Source organism: Pantherophis guttatus, chromosome 13 (genome assembly GCF_059756535.1).
Source record: "Pantherophis guttatus breed Tessera chromosome 13, ASM5975653v1, whole genome shotgun sequence".
In the NCBI taxonomy this organism is placed as follows: Eukaryota; Metazoa; Chordata; class Lepidosauria; order Squamata; family Colubridae; genus Pantherophis; species Pantherophis guttatus.
Window position 1 is genome coordinate 3,904,463 of NC_142075.1, and position 14,450 is coordinate 3,918,912.

Below are 14,450 nucleotides of genomic sequence, written 5' to 3' on the forward strand. Positions count from 1 at the left end.
CATCCTACCTCTTCTAGCAGCTTCTTTCTCTTTCACCTGAAAAACAAAGACAACTTTCCTTGATGATGTAGTTCAAAATTCAGGGATCGGAAAGAGAGGGGAAGAAAAAGCTTTATTAAAAGCACCTATGCTTATAGTCATTATTCTCCTTTGTATGAGTCCACTAGGAGAAGGGCGGTATACAAATTGAATAAAATAAATAAATAAATAAATAAATAAATAAATAAATAAATAAATAAATAAATAAATAAATAATGGCAAGGCAAGACATTTAAGCAAGTTACTGATGAAGCTACTGTGGCTTGCTTTAGACATAATGCTAATCTGTAGGAAATGCATTATCACATCACATTAAACCAAAAACAAAGAATGATGCCTTGATTTATATCAGCCAAGCTTCTGTGTGGCAGTGTCTAGGTTGATGCCATCTTTGAGAGACGCTAGGATTAATAGGCTATTCCATTATGCATATCTGGTGTTCCTTGGATTCCCCAAATTCATTGCGCCAGATAAATTTTTCTGTGTGTCTCCGGAGCAAACCACTCTTTTTGCAACAATTCAACTTGGCTTTAAGCTTTATTTAAAACTAATAGAATAGCTGAGTTCCAGCATTACTGCTTTACATTTCAATGGGGCTATGTCCAGAATACTCTCCCTGTGCCTCTGAAATGTAATGTTTATATTAATTTGCAAGTGAAGATTTATTTACTGTTTGAATTTTATGGTTATCTTTGATATTAAACAAGGTTGTGGAATAGAACAGTCTTCAGTTTAACGGTAGAAAAATCAAGTCAACTCTGCTAGCATTTTCAATCTTTACTACCCCCCATCAAATTTAGCCATGCAGATGGGAGCTGTTTTACTCTGCTATTTGTTAGTCTAGTTTAAGGCAGTGGTGAAATCTAAAATTTGTTACTACTGGTTCTGTGGGCGTGGCTTGGTGGGGGGGGTAATGTGACTGGGTGGGTGTGGCCAATTTTTTTTTAACTTTTAAAACCATTTTTTACATGTAAAACTATGTAAAAAATGCTTTCAAAAGGCTCTGACGATCCCAGCTGAGTTGCCTGATTGTCAGAGGTTTTTAAAAAACCCTCTGCCGATCAGGCAACTCAGCTGGGATCGTCAGAGCTTGGCTCGTCAGAGGCATTTAAAAGGAAAAAAAGGCTCTGATGATCACGTGGCTCAGCTGGGCATGGGGGGCGGGGGCAGGGATTTTTGCTACTGGTTCTCCGAACTGCCCGCCACCATCGCTACCTACTCGCCCAAGCCGGTCTGAACCGGGAGCATTTCACCCCTGGTTTAAGGACAAGTAATTGCAGAAAAATACATTAGTGTTAGACACAGGCCTGGAAAGTACTTGGCAACTGACTCCTATTTATGACGGTTTCATGTAAAACCCCCCCTTGATCATGTGATTATTAAGTGAATCTGTCTTTCCCATTGACTTTGCTTCTGACAAGATTCACTTAATAATCATGTTACTAACTTAACAGTTGTAGAGATTCACTTAGCAATCGTGGCAAGGAAAGTCGCAAAAATGGGGCAAAATTCACTTAACTAATGTCTCACTTAACAACAGAAATTATGGGCTCAGTTGTAATCATAAATGGAGGACTCCCTGTCATTTTGATTTACAGGGAAGGAAAGACAGAAGCAGAGGGAGCTTACACCAGCGACAGTCAAACGGCCTGAAGTCCAACTTCCACCAACAGCCCTCAGAGCTTCCCTGAAAAGAGCAGAGGAAGCAACAGAAGATGCAAAATTATGGATTAAAAGGGCAGATGGGTCTCCAAGAAAAGGGTGCAATAAGAGGATTAGGTCTGCAAGCAGTAAAATCAAAGCATGGGTAGAATGAATCTAAAAAGATGGATAAAGAGGCACCCAAAACATTTCAGAGCAGACTGTAATTTTGTGAAGGAAAGGAAAACAAAACACAGACCACTGAGAAGAAATAATGTCACTGAATATTACAGTTCAGACCTGCAGAATTTGCTTTCAGCCACTCAAAGGAACAATATTTTTTTAAAAGATTGTTTAACGTGATACAAAATGATCACATTTATCCTGTGCAGTTTCTTAGAGCCCTGGTGGCACAGTGGTTAGAATGCAGTATTGCAGGCTAACTTTGCTGACTGTCAGGAGTTCAAACCTGAGGTTAACTCATCCTTCCATCCTTCTGAGGTCAATAAAATGAGGACCCAGATTGATGGAGGCAAGGATGCTGACTCTGTAAACCGCTCAGACAGACCAGTAAAACACAATGAAGCAGTATATAAGTCTAAGTGCTACTGCTATTTTCTACAGGTGATCCTCAATGCCCAACCACTCACTGACTGTATGAATGAAGTTAGGACTGAACAAGGGGGACCTATGAGAGATCCTCAAAGTTGTAGCCACTGCAGTGTCCCTGCGTCATGGGATCGTGATTCAGATACTTGGCAACCAGCTCACAATTACAACGTCTCATGGTCACATGACTGCTATTTGTGATCTTCACTGGTGGCTTTGACAAGCAGAGTCAGTGGGGAAGTAGGCAGGAACTTATAAATGACAATCGCCTGATAGTAGGATACCTAGCAATGGCAACTGGGACTGCCACAATTGCCATAAATTGGTGCAGTCACATGACATTATGCTCTACGACTGCAGCACTCAGTGAGGGAGATGTCAGTCCCAAACCACCAGAGTTAAGCAAAGACTACATGTGCTGTCAAAACTGAGATTCACAACTCTTCACCACATGGGATTTGGGCTTCAAGATGACATGGAAGAAACATGACTTTGTTTTGTGAAGAAGCTAATCTGGGATTTGGCAGCTCAAATGCAAGAAAAGCAACCAGAAAATAAGAACCACGAGGCTGGATCAGACCAAAGACCATCTAGTCAAAGCGTATTTATTAAGTGGCATCGGCTGTTCTCCAGAAAGCCTAGAACCTGAAACCCAAGAAGAATTCCCCACTTGAATACCCTAGTAATACCTCACACAAAAGAGTTATCCACGTTCTTTCTTTATCCAATGAATACATACCCGTATCTTTCCTTCTCTCCATCCTTGTTTTTCTATAGAAAAAAATCCAAAACATGACATTTCTCCTTAGAGAGCTCTTCCTGCCTCATACCTGCTTTAATAATCTTTTTTGTAGTTTCTTTAGTTACAATTTTATATATATAAATTTTAGAATGGAGAATGAAGCATTCAATCAAAACTGCCATACGTTTCTATTAATACTTCATAAACTAGCAGTTTTGCTTGCATTTTTATTCTAATGATGTTCAACACAAAATTTCTATTGTCCACAGCAGCCCCACATTTATGCTATGGCGGAATTCTTTGTTCTAGCATACAAAATTTCTCATCCGCTATTTTGCTGCCATTAAATCTATTCAGAAACCCTAGTTTACAGCTCTTCATAGACTACTTAGTTTTCACAACTCATATTTTGATTTTTCTATGAACCTATTCACCTCTCAGCTTCCTCCTTAGAGGCCACAGCATACAATACCAACTCTTTCACAACCCCACTGTTTAATGCCTTCCATCCATAGCAAGAACTATTTGTACACCTGCCTCTATTCTTCCAATAGTCAGTTTACACAGAGGTTTTTGGGGGAGGGATGTTGCTCAAGTCCAAATAAACAATATTATTTATCTACACATCACTGATGTTATTTTAAAAAATTCCAAAAGGTTAAAAATATACCTATTTTTTATTCAGAAAAATGTTTTCCATATGATTAAATCCCAAGCTTTCTTAATATATTTTACCAAGTTGCTTGGAAAATCAATTTATGGTATCAAATTGATAGTTTCTGGTGTTACATTAATCAGAAAAGTTCTGGATTAAAAGCAGATGTAATGACTAGGTGTTTATTTATATTACATGCCGCTCATCTCACGAAACATATCCAGGCTGTGTATGTGGAAACATAAATATTTTATCTTTGTTCAAACAATATATACTGTAAAGATGATATAATTAAATAAAAACGACTTTGCACTCATTTATTCAACAAAAGCAGATATGCCTTTCCTTCTGTGGAAAAAGTAGGTATATGCTTGGCTTTCCTGCTTGCTATTGCCCTCCCCAATAGGCATTTTTTATAATGGTCTAATAGTGACATCAATTGGGAGAGTTCCCCCCCTCCTCCATGCAGAATTCTTTCCTCTCCGTGATGTTTATGGGGCTTCTTGCAGCACAGCCCATTTCAAATCACTCTGCAGCATCTCAATGGGGTTTAGAGCTGGGCTTTGAGTTGGCTATGTTAAGGATATTGTTGTGTTAACCAACCAGCAGAGCAAGTGCACAGAGAAATGGTACCGAGAGCAATGAATACAATACATACAAACTGGTTTAACAAAGTTTTACTTCGTAGTGGAAAACAACTGCATAATCTTTTAGTCAATCCAAGTCTTTAGCCATTCAAATCAGTCCAGAGTTACAGAAATCTTCTTACCATACAAAACAGCAGTAGATAATAAACAGCAATTCAACGCTGGTAACAAATCACGATGGGAGCAGATCCATCCACGATGAGAGCTCCTTCACACGATGGTAACAGTTCCAAACAACAGTTCCAAACAACAGTTCCAAACAACAGTTCCAAACAACGACTATAGCTCGGCTCCCTTCTTATATACAGTTAACACTAGTAATTATCCACTTAAGATAAGTGAAGTCAGCAGTGCAATGACTCAACAGTACAATTAGGATAATTGGAGTCAGCAGTTAGTCAGCAGTCATTACAATCACTCAGCAGTACAATTACTCAGCATTACATCTTAAAGACATAGAATACATTTAAAGTTATAGAACACGTATATTGCCTGAACAACCTGTTAGGCTTACACCATATCCTAACATTCTCCCCTTTGGACAGGCTAATAAATACCTGTTCAAATTCTTAAGCCATAGCTTTCGCAACACATTTTATGTTTAATTGCACCCTGCGTTTTGGTGAAATTATCGGCAATATTGTTTTCAGACATACAATATTCCAGCTGAACCATATTACTTTGAATACTCTGATGAACATTTAAATAACGAATATCAGTATATTTAGACCTTGTCTTAACTGCTAAATTTGTAGCCATTTTTATAACAGCTTGGTTATCCTCATAAATTACGATAGGATAATCTACCTTTAATCCTACATCAATCATTAATTGTTTATAATAAATTAAATCAGTACATACTAGTGACAAACAGGAAAATTCTGCTTCCATAGTGGATAAACTAATATGTTTCTGCCGTATTGACTTCCATCCTATTAAATAATTACCCAACATTATCGCAATACCTGATGTAGACTTTCTGGTAGTCAAATCAGTAGCGAAACTGGCATCAGCATATGCGCTCAGTGTAAGATCGCGGTTAGGTTCTAAATATAATGCATAATGCATTGTCATCTTTAAATATCTCAATATCCGCTTTGCGGCTTGCCAATGCCTGTTGGCTCTGCATTATATCTAGCTAATTGGTTTACGCTATATGAAATATCAGGCCTCGACCAATTGCTAATATACGATAAACTCCCTATCAGCCACTGATAGATCTCCTTACTAAATCCAGGACTTTGGATTTCTTCATGTTGAAAATCCTGTGCCATAGGCATTTTAGCTGGCTTCCATAGCTCCATGCTATAGCGTTTCAATATCTGACTTATCTTACTCGACTGTGACAGTTTATACCCTCTAGCTGTTTGAACAATATCAAGACCCAAATAGTGTCTAATATGTCCTAAATCCCTAATCTTGAATTTATCTTTTAACTGTCTAACAATATCTATTGCTTCCTTGTCAGTTTTAGTTACAATTGCTATATCGTCCGTGAACAATAGCAAAAATGATACTAAACCATTATTCTCTCTTTTAAAGAGACATTTGTCTGCTACGCCTTCCTGAAATCCAATATTATTAAGCTCTTTAACTATACACTGGTTCCATTCAAACCCTGATTGTTTTAAACCATAAAGGCTTTTATTTAATTTCCAACAATCAGTGTGATCGTTTGTTTTAACTCCTAACGGCTTCCTCATATAAATGGTATGTCGTAACGGAGCATGCAAGTATGCCGTCTCCACATCTATATGATTGATAATGTACTTATTCTTTGCCGCCCACACTAGAATAGTTCTTAACGTGTTAGCTCTTAAACTCGGAGCAAACACCTCATCGAAATCTTTTTCCGTTTGAGTAAAGCCTTGAGCTACAAGGTGAGCTTTATGGGTTACTGTCCTTTCTTTACTTTATACACCCATCTACACCCAATCAATTTTTCTCCAGGTGGTAATTTAACATCCTCATAAACTCCCAATTTAGTTAATGAGTTTATTTCTCTATTCATTGCCTCCTTCCATGCATTCTGTTCCTTTTCAGGATACATCCTGATATCCTCATAACTTGCAGGTTCTATGTTAACCTGACAAACTACGGTTGCTTTATACCTATCAGGTGGATATCTTTCCCTACTGGATCTCCTAGGCAATACAGGACTCATTGCAGGTGATTCAATTTCATCCTCCCCTAAAACTACCTCCTCTTCTTCAACCTTAATAGAAGACTCTACATCATCTATATCCTCATCAGGGGTATTGTTACTCATTTGATGCTCAATGCTAACATTATTGTCATCCTGTCTGTAACCTGCATGCTCAAGTTTCTCCCATCCTTCATGCTCTAGAAATTTTGCATTTGCACTACAGTAAACACTAGTAGTTCCCTGTGCCCAAAATCTAAAAGACCTATGGTTTGAGTCATAGCCAACAAAAAACATTTTTCTGGCTCTCTGTTGTTCCTTTCTTCTCACATTTGATGGAATATGCACCCAAGCTGGGGCTCCAAATCTGTGTAAGTAACTAAGATTTGGTTTCCTCCCATGCCATAATGTAAATGGTATTTCACCAGTAGATGAATGTACCACGTTGTTTAATACGTGGTTAGCACACATAACAGCCTCACCCCATAAGGTTTCAGGCAAACCAGAATCTGCCAACATTGTTCTAGTCATAGCTTGTAATGTTTCACCCCTTCTCTCAACATAAGCGTTGTGTTGTGGTCTATACGGTGCAGACCGTTTATGCTGTATTCCTGCCTCTCGCAAAAACTTCTCTAACCTTTGGTTAGTGAATTCTGTACCATTATCTGTTACTAAGCACATTACTTTAAACTTCTGTTTCCTTTCAACAAATCGCAGCCAATTATTTATATGCTGGAATGTTTCACATTTCGTTTTCATAACAGAATCCGTACCTAAAGTAATGGTCTACTACGCTTAGAATATAGCAGGCACCTCCAATACTGGGTTTCTTGGGTCCTATCAGATCTACAAACACTACCTCTAATGGCTTTTTGGTTTTAAAACTATCAAAACGATTTGCTGGTGTTACCCTACTTTTTTGCTGATTACAGGCGTTACAATTCAAATACTTACTGCATGATTATAGTTTTATCCCTTCAGATAGCTGAACTGTTTTCTTTAACGTCCTGAAATTTATATGCCCTAGTCTCCGATGTAACAGATGAATACATTCATCATGTGGTTTATCATTCCTGTACACTGACTTAGAATTTGCTACTAATGCTGGGTTCTCTCTTAAAATGAATAAATCATTTTCTAATATTGCAGTAACAACCTTTCCATCTTTTTCGATTATACATTTATCATTTTTAAACATTACTGTAAACCCAACTTGCAATAATGATTTAACAGATAGCAAATTAAATTTTAACCCAGGAATATATAACATAGGCAATGGTTCATTACTAAATGACCAACGTGCAACACCCTCTCCAGCTACTTTAACCTTCCAACCATTTGCTAATCTAACATGTTGGTTACTCTTATTCATTTTCACAAAGTTGTTTCTATTCTTAGTAATAGATTGAGAAGCACCATTATCAACAACCCACCAATCCTGGTTAACATTAGTTGTTGAACTGGATATAGCTAAATTACAACCCTTCTTGGGTCTATTATTATCTCTAACAGACATTTTCGTATTCTTACAATACTTAGCTATATGCCCTTTAGCCCCACAAGCAAAACATCATTTTACAACATAGGCAGTTGAACACATTTTTTCTTCTTTTGGTTGGTTTACTCTCAACTGATCCCTTTCTTGTCTTCTTCTGGATTCTTCCAATAACCTACCGGTTACGCCAGCCAATGTGAGGTCATCTCTCGTCAAAACCTCCAGTGAAGAAACATAGTCATCATAACTATCGTCCAAAGAAGAAAGAATTATATAAACTTGCTGTAGTTCTGAGAAAACAAGTTCCTTTTCATGCAGCTCCTGGAAAATTCTGGTCATGGATTCCAAATGAGCCATCATATCTCCTCCTTTAAGAAGATGTTGTTTAAACAATTTCCGTGTGAGATTTATATGAGCACCCACAGTGTCACGAACATATAGTCTCTTCAACTTGGTCCAACACCTAGCAGCAGACTCTTCGCCACGAATATGGACAAGCTGCTGGTCACTCAGTGTCAGTCCAATTATGCAAAAAGCTCATTCATTGTCTCTGGTAAACTTGGCTAATTTCTTCGCATCTTCATCGTTATCAGGATTCCATGCTGTTGCATCCGGTGGATTAATTACTATGTCCCACAGTCCTTCTCTACGCAGAAGAAGATTACATTTTGTACACCAAGATAACATAGTTTGTTCCATCCAGCTGGGTTATCATGGAAATATTCGATAACTGTTCTTGTGCCATCTTCACTTGGATTATATATCACAAACACAGTTTTCTGTATTATTCACTCTCAGTTTAGCTCTGAACAATCCTAGTTAGTTCTGGTTGGCTCTGGGCCCATAACCAATGTTAAGGATATTGTTGTGTTAAGCAACCAGCAGAGCAAGTGCACAGAGAAACGGTACTGAGAGCAATAAATACAATACATATAAACTGGTTTAACAAATGGGCTTTCTGATGAAAGGCTGCATTTGGGTTTTGCCTGCGATGACTTTTGGTGCTAGGACAAAATAACTACCTTTATCTCTTCTGTCCAGAGCACATTGTTCCAAACATCCTGATCCTTGTGTAGGTGTTTATCAGCAAACTTTATTCTTGGCCTTATGTTCTTTCTGGACAGCGAAGGTTTCCTCCTGGCACATCTCCCATGTAGTTCTCATTTGTGCAGCTTCCTTCCAATGGTAGTTTGATGGACATTAATGGTGGTGAGCGCTATCTGTAAGTCATGTGATAAAATTCTGGGATTCTTGGAGAATTCTTTCATCATCTTGCATTCTGTTCTCAGGATGAACTTACTCAGATGGCCTGGCTGGGCAAGTTGGCAGTTGTTTGAAATCTTCTTCACTTGTAGTAGATCTTCAGAACAATAGAATGACTGATGGGCAATGATTTGGCAATCTTTTAAAATCCCTAACCTTTCCCAGATTCAAAGACTTCTATAATGTTCTTTCTGAAGATCTCAGATAACTCTTTTCAGCTAAGGCATGATGAGATCATGCACTTCAACAAGAAAAAGCAAATCAAACGAAATGTTCAAGTTTTCTACATGTAAAATTGTTATTTGTTTAATTATGCAATGGACTGAAAAAAAGAAATGATACATGGTATTCATTATATCTATCAGTGCTGTTGAAATAGCAAGAGCGCTTAGACTTATATATATATACTGCTTTACAGCCCTCTCTAAGTGGTTTAGAGAGTCAGCATATTGCCCCCAACCAAATGGGTCCTCATTTTACCCACCTCAGAAGGATGGAAGGCTGAGTCAACCTGGAGCCTGGTGAGAATCAAACTGCCAAATTGCATGCAGCCGGCAGTCAGCAGAAGTAGCCTGCAGTACTACACTCTAACCACTGCACCACCATGGCTCATTTGAAATGAAGATCAAATACCTATCCTGTATGTTGAAATAGATTGAAGAGACAAAAATTTTAGTGGGGTGTACTTTTTCATGATTGTCATTTTTATTTATTTTTTGCAATCCTATCCATTTTTTAGTATAAAGGTATGCCCATTTCCTTGATCTTTTTACCCTGAATTTTAAAATGTTGCACAATTTTCCATATTTTTGACATTTTCAAGCTTTAGATTTTCTTGACAGTTCTTGACAATTTGTGAAATGTTCTTTTCTTTCAGTTCTTTTAAATACACTGGTTATAGAAAGTCTACACACCCGTTAAATGCTCCGAAGGTTTTTGAGATGTAAAAAAATCAAGATAATCACTTCAGAATTCTTTCCATCTTTATTATATCAGCTGCTGTACAATTCAATTGAAAAACAAACTGAAATCTTGGGGGGGCGGGTATAATAATAAAAAACTTATAATAACATGACAGCATAAGTGTTCACAGCTTGGTGTGGCTGTGTCCAAAATTAACCACTCACATTCAAAATGATGGAAACAGTAGTCAGGACACATCTGTCATTAATTAAAATAACACTGTTCAAGTCCATATAAAGTTCAGCTGTTCTAGGATTCTTGACTTTCACTCAGTTGCCTCTTACAACAAAAACCGTAGTCTGCAAAGAGCTTACAAAGCATCAAAGGGATCTCATTGCTGAAAGGCATCAGTCAGGAGAAGGGTACAAAAAAATTCTAAGGCACTGGAGATACTATGGAACATAGTGAAGGCAATCATCAACAAATGGAGAAAATATGGCACAATGACATTACCAAGAACTAGATGTTCCTAGATCTTCCTCCAAAATTGATAAAAATGCAAGAAGAAAACTGATCTAAGAGGCTGCCAAGCAACATGAAAAAATTTCTGGCAAGTACTGGTTGTGTGCTATATGTAACAACTATCTCCCATATTCTTCATCTGTCTGGGCTATGGGATAGGATGGCAAGATGGAAGCCCTTTCTTACAAAGAAAAAATATCCAAGCCTGGCTACATTTTGCAAAAACCTACATCAAGTCTGACAAAATTGTGTGGAAAAATGTGTTATGGTCTGATGAGGCCAAGGTTGAACTTGTGGGCTATACTTCCAAAAAGTATGTTTGGCACAAAAAAACTGCACATCACAAAAGTACACCATACTCACAGTGAAGCATGGTGATGGCTGCTTTTCTTCAGCTGGGCTGAAGTCAAGATGGAAGGAAATAGGAACAGTTCCAGATATCGGTCAATTTTGGCACAAAACCTTCAGGCCTCTGCTAAAATGCTGAAGATGAAGCTCACCTTTCAACATGACAATGATCCAAGGCATGCCTCCAAATCCACAAAAGAATGGCTTCATCGGAAGATGCTCGAAGTTTTGGAATGGCCCAGCCAGCGTCTGAACCTGAATCCGGTTGAAAATCTGTGGGGTGATCTGAAGAGGGCTGTGAACAGGAGACGCAATCTGACATTTGCAAGGAAGTGTGGGCAAAGGCTCCCAAGGCAAGGTGTGCCATGCTGACAGGCTCCTACTTCAAGACTGAATGATGTCATAAAATTAAAAGGTCCTTCAATGAAGTATTAGTTTAAGAGTGTGCATCTTTATGCAATCATGTTATTGTAAGTTTTTTAATGTTATTTTCCTCCTAAAAGATTTCAGTTTATTTTTCAATTGTATTGTATAGCTTATATGTCATATTAAAAGCAGAAAGAATTCTGAAGTGATTTATCTTGGTCTGGTTTTATTTTATATCTCAAAAACTTTTACCAAGTGTGTGCAAATTTCTATATCCACTGTAGGTATAAATGTTATTTTTTTTACTATTTACCCCATTTCATTAAAATGGTATAAGGGAACAAAAGAAAACAAGAACCTGAAGGGATACATTATAAAGAAAAGTTTGTTAAATATATGGAATTTTTATTTATATCTCATCTTTATTATTTTTACAAATAACTCGAGACAACAAACATATCCAAAACACCTTCCTTCTATCCGTTTCCCCGAAAATAAGACCCAACTGGAAAATAAGCCCTAGCATGATTTTTCAGGATGCTTGTAATATAAGCCCTCCCCCAAAATTAAGCCCGTTAAGATTGTCAGCCAGACCGACGCATTTAGTACTGCATTTCCCCAGAAATAAGACCTAACTGGAAAATAAGCCCTAATGAGTCTTTTGGAAGCAAAAATTAATATAAGACTAGGTCTTATTTTCGGGGAAACACAGGTACTTTCTTGAAAACCACAACCCTGTGAGGGAATTGGACTGAGAGAGTGATTGGCCCAAGGTCACCCAACTGGCTTTCATGGCTAAGGCAGGACTTGAAGTTGCAGTCTCTTGCTTTCTAGCCTGGTGCCTTCACCACTTAACCAACTGGCTCTCTTAAGCCCCTTAAAAGCAACTCCCACATTTCACCACTAGCTTCACTGCGAGATTCTTTTTATTCAAAGACAATTATAGTATGAAAGGCCTGATTCTTCTTCTTCCTAGCAAAACAGCAGGATCCCCTTGAGAAAGGTCTGCTTATATATGCCATTAATATGGCACATCTGTATTAAAGAAACAGACAAAAAACAAAACAAGAATTGCTTAATTAATTGCTTAATCTACCATGACTACAGGTAGTCTTCAACCATTTGTTTAATGACCGTTACAAAGACACTTTAAAAAGTGCCATTAACTGCCTTGCTTAGTAACATAAATTTTAGCAACATAAATTTTGGGCTCAATTATGGTCTTAAATCGAGGACAACCTGTAATTGTAAATTGTAAAAATAAAAAGCAATTTTAAAATAGGAACCTTAGAAAGATGGCAGAATTCCAAAACATTCAGAAAATTGTGGGAATAAAATTGGAATCAAAACCGTAAATACTTTGCTAGATATGATCCCAGAAGATATAAATGAAAGGCACCATAATTTATCAGGATATATGCTCTCAACAACAAGAATCAATGTGGTCTGTATATGTTGGGGCAATGATAGGTTTTTTGGCATTTGGCCTCTGTGCACTGCCACTGACCTTGAAATGGAATGCCCAAGATATGAACAAAGTGAAGTCTTTCATCTTTAATTCAGGGTGGTTTGACATTAACCATTGAAGCACTAACCATTGAGGCATTACAACCGTTTTAAGGCATCCAACCCTCATTTTGCTGCCAAACTTCTACCTCTATTTAATTTTGTAGGGTACCTAATCCTTCCAGCCTTGCAGCCATATACAATATTCATTTCAAGACACAAAAGATATTTCAGGACAAAGGGCCTCATCAAGATTTCTTTCCAGCCTCACTAAACAGCATATCCTCCTTCAATTTTATTTTTAAGTACTGTATCAATAATTGAGACCAGCTCTGGGGCTGAGCTACAATGCAGCTACAAATGTACAATGTTATGTGGCCATGCTGACTTACAAGAGCAGTTGTGGCAGTCCCAGTGACCATTGATAGGACTCTCCCACAGGGCTTTTAGTCCCTGGTCATCCTCACTGCTCTTCTCTAAACAACCAGGAGAGATCTGACCAACGGTAAGAGTGTAGAAACTGCCTCTCTTAGCTTGAAAATTACACTTCTGCTGATAGCAATAGCACTTAGACTTATATACCACTTCACAGTGCTTCACAGCCCTCTCTAAGCGGTTTACTGAGTCAGCTTAATGCCCCAACAATCTGGGTCCTCATTTTACCGACCTCGGAAAGATGGAAGGCTGAGTCAACCTTGAGTCTGGTGAGATTTGAGCTGCCAAATTGCTGACAACCAGTGATCAGCAGAAGTAGCCTGATCACTGCGCCACCATCACCTAACACTGTGCTTTTGTAGCTACATTACATTGCTAGCTCATGTTCTGTTTGAAATCTACTACACCCACTTTTGGTTAGTGACCAAATTCCATTCCAACGATCAGGTTGTTTAGGGTTATGGTTTTTCATTGCCATTGTAATTTTGAATGGTCACAAAATGAACCCTTGTAATTTGAAGACTACCTGTACAAAATAGTTGACAGTTAGAATCTTCAGAACCTTAAGATTCGATTCATTTGGTCCTTGAGATTTAAACTCATTCTTCCTTACTGTGTTTCTATCAACCTCAAATTTCAGTCCTGCTTCTCCATCTTGCTCCTCTAAGTTTCCTGACGGAACAAATTATTTTCTTTTTAAACTGAAAATCAGTATCTCTAGGGTAAAAACCAATTCCCATATCTCCATTTGCCACCAAGTTGTCTGTCTTATTTTGCATTCTAGCCATCTCTGTGTCACTTTGTTTAAATTTCCAGAATTAATGGCTTGAAATGGAAAATTAACATGCACCCCTATAACATTTCACAATAGTCTAATAACGTGAATTCCCTTCCTCACTGCATTGACAACTTTCATACAGCTTGTGAGTTTCAGCTTCTTCTGACTTCCTGCCACCTTCTTCTAGAATAGCCTTTTTTCATGATTAAAACTCTAATGGTCTCAAACTTGACATATCAGGTTTGGATATTAAAAAGATACAGCCAAAGTTAAATTAGTGTGAATTTAAGATATTTAAATACTTTGTTTTTATATTTACTATTAATGTAAACATCCCTCAAATTAAATTCTCAGTTAT

General features: G+C 37.8%; 1 protein-coding gene across 7 annotated transcripts in view; it reads right to left on the reverse strand.

Moving 5' to 3' along the window:
• The window catches only part of PIAS1 (protein inhibitor of activated STAT 1), a 73,793-nt gene that overhangs the window by 51,363 nt on the left and 7,980 nt on the right, over window positions 1-14,450 (reverse strand). For 2 of the 7 annotated variants that reach the window (XM_087877917.1, XM_087877914.1), the window contains exon 2: window positions 9-36. The exons of the other annotated variants lie outside the window; for them this stretch is intronic. The gene's annotated coding sequence lies outside the window, so the exon portion shown is untranslated. The remainder of the gene's footprint in view (window positions 1-8; window positions 37-14,450) is intronic. 7 annotated transcript variants of the gene reach the window in all.